Source organism: Octopus bimaculoides, chromosome 23 (assembly GCF_001194135.2).
Source record: "Octopus bimaculoides isolate UCB-OBI-ISO-001 chromosome 23, ASM119413v2, whole genome shotgun sequence".
Taxonomy (NCBI): Eukaryota; Metazoa; Mollusca; class Cephalopoda; order Octopoda; family Octopodidae; genus Octopus; species Octopus bimaculoides.
In genome coordinates this window covers 16616808-16620347 of record NC_069003.1, presented here as the reverse complement: position 1 = coordinate 16620347, position 3540 = coordinate 16616808, and positions in this window count along the sequence as shown.

Below are 3540 nucleotides of genomic sequence, written 5' to 3'. Positions count from 1 at the left end.
AGCAGCTCCAAAAACGATGGGCTGAGGCTAGTAGCGGTAGATTCGCGTGCAGGCATAGATAAAGATGTGGTAATATCCACAAGTCTCTGTTTTCTGACATCTACCAGGAGTGAAAAGTGGTGTAAGAAGTCCGCCCCGAGAGTAGGATGAGGCAGGTCGGCGATGACAAAAATCCATTTAAAATCTCAACGCGAGGCAAGGGCTAGAGTTTAAGATATCTGACCATAGGTTTTGATGGGAGAATGGTTCACCGCGTATAAGGAAATACTGGATAACTGTGGCTTGTTAGAGCTGAACCGAAATGACAAAATACTGCAACTTGATCCTGTATCGACCATGAACAACCTGTTTGTACTAGGTCCCTAATGAAAAAAGCACAATTAGCTGAAAAGTTGTGAGAGAGGTCTGACGTGCCCAGGCTCTCTAGGTTCAGTTTTCCGACACTTCAAAAGCACAAGGCTTGTTACAATGACGTGCCTTGTCGTACCAACATACCGAAGAATTGTTGACTGAAAAACTGTTGCGTCGTTGAGAAGAGAAAGACCGGCTTCGCGAACGCCATCTAATACAACAGAATTTAGCTATTTGGCACGTTAAACCATCGATAGCCTTCAACATGGCGTATCCATTTTTAGTATCATGCTTTTGTTGAGAAGACGTTGAAGCAATAACTAAATCAGCCGCGGTGGGTCTGTGAGAAAATTTCATTATTCTATCTGCAGATGAAGCGATTTGGTCTATAGAACTGGTGTCAACCATATTCGCCAATATTGTCTGTACATAGTTGGTAAGCGGGGAAAAAAATATTTTTTAATGAAGAAGCTGTTCTCAGGTGTATCATCACTGAGTTCTCGGATCCGCCTAAGAAATTCCGAAGGAGTTCTGTCACCCAGGTTCTCCTCTTGTAATGCACAGAATCGGCTTTCTGATGATTTAGAATTTCTGTGTAGTTCTTCTGTTCGCACAGAATCGTAGGTCATGCTTTGTGGACGATCTGTGATGATATCTTTAACGGTGTCTGCTAAAATGGCGGGAATGCCACTAATAAGCACGTGTAGCTTTTGTTTAGCGGCTTGTATACCATGTGTTGTGAAGTAAGAATCAAACTGTGCAAACGAAAGCTTAGCATTGCCAGAATAAGCTGGTATGGAAGTGTTTCTCATGATTATGACACGCTTTTCCATCGGAGCTCAGGATGTTCACGGGTATGCTTGTTCAGTTGAACAGAGACACAATCGTTTATGACAAAGAACAGGCGTGATCAGTGGACTTTCTTCTTTAACGTGGAAGACACGAAATTATTTTAGAACTAGAATATCAAAGGTTCTGGTAGAGTAATGTAGAAATTACCTTGAAGAGTGTAGTATGGCGTCGGTTTACCTTGTACTGTGGGTTGCGTCAAGTTCGCCATTATGTAGTAACAACATTGCATGTGAAAGCAAAGCAGCAAACCCTTAACTCGGAGTCAACATTTTATAGTGGCTAGTGTATCCAAATGTCAGGTTCACTATTTTGTAGCGGCTATCGTATTCTAACGTCGGAGTTACCATTTCGTAGTGATGTGACAACCAATAATTTTACAATTGCATGCGAGAAAGAGGGGTCACCATCTTGTGCGTAAAACGACAAGAAAAATAAGGACTTGCGAGACGTTCATAAGTCATAACATATTTATTACTGGATGTAATGCGTTAACATATAAGAATGGTTTGAAAGAAGCTTGTAACATACTTTGCAGCCACATGTCTCAAAGCAAATGAGGCGAATATGCGCGCGTGGGGGGGGGGACTGGCGTGGCTCAATGCGTACGCCTAGGAACCGACAGGCAAAAGGAGAGCAAAATTAGAATTGCGTTCGCTTTATATAAGGGATGAACCCGAAGTCCCTGACTTCCACGTCATCCGGAAGTTAATTGAAAATTTCTAGAGTATCTGAGAATTTTCGAGAAGGTTGAGGGAGATTACTCTCGTTAGATCCCTTTTACCTTTTGCTTTCTTGCTTGACTGCCAGGGGTCACTACAAATTTTACACATAAAAATTGTAAAATCTAGCTAATTTACTTTCATTATTTACAATTGCACAAATAAAATTTCTACAATATACAGTAGAACTACGCAGTAGAAGTGCACCATTGTACGAGTAATTTGCTATATGAGCCAAGGCTCGTGCGAATTTTTGCCTTGAATTACGAGCGGAAATCCATAGTATGAGCGAGTTTCGTACAAGCGACCGCTAGTCAATGCTGAGCTTGCGCTCGCTCTCCCGGTAAACGATCTCCACTCAGTTCACGTGTTTATCTCGTTGTGGCAGCATTCCTGTGCTTTTGTTTAGTTTTGAGACTTTTTTGCTATTATTTGATAATAATTATTTGTTAGCCATGAGTCTTAAGAAGGTTAGTGCAAAGGACAGTGCTGAGAAGAAAAGCTGATTACAATAGAATTGAAGAAGGAAATCATTGATAAATATGAGAGAGGAATGCGTGTAGGGGACATAGCATGTCAATACGACCAAAGCACGTCGACGAGCTGCACCATCCTGAAGAAAAAGGAAGATATCAAGGCCGTTACAACAACAAAGAGTGTCCCCAGACTCTCTAAGCAATGCACATCTGTCCACGAAAGGATGGAAAAATTGCTCCTCCTGTCGATCAAAGAGAAGCAACTTGTAGGGGGTATGATTACAGAGAAAGAACGAGTATTGTATGGGGATCTCCTGAAGTAGAACCCTGGAACATCAGGAGACATCAACAGATGCATTTAAGGCCAGACATGGCTGGTTTGATAATTTCAGGAACAGGAGTGATGTTCATAACGTCAAGTATGGAGAAGAAATGAAATGAAAATTTCGAGTATTTTTCGTGTTTTCACACATTACGATACTTTTCATTTTTGCACGAAACACTTTTCGTTTTGAAATCTAAGTTAGATGATTGATGAGAAGATTATATTTATCAAAGAGTTCACTAAAATCAAAAAATTTGTGGCAAAAGAGAAAGTCACAAAATATTGCAAATAAGCATGAAAAACAGGAAACTTTTGAAAATGAAAATTAAGTGCCTTTTTCGTGTTTTTTCACACATTAAGATACTTTTCATTTTTGCAAGAAACACGCTTCGTTATGAAATCTAATGGGTTAATATTAGTTAGATGATTCAGGAGATGATATATTTATCAAAGAGTTCACTGTAATCACAAAATTTGTGGCAAAACAGAAAGTCACAAAATATTGCAAACAAGCATGAAAAACAAGGAAACTTTTGAAAATGAAAATTTAGTGTTTTTTTAACACATTACGATGCTTTTCATTTTTCCAAGAAACACTTTCCGTTTTCAAATCTAATAGATGTAATAAAAAAAAACGACAAAATTAAAAAATGAGAATTTCGTGTTTTCCAGTCGTTCTTTCACGCTTTTAGATAGTTTACATTTCAGCGAAAAGCAATTTTCATTTTGAAGTCTAGTGGGTTAATATAGGCTAGATGGTTGATGAAAACATTATATTTATCAATGAGTTCACCGAAGTGACAACCTTTTTCACACG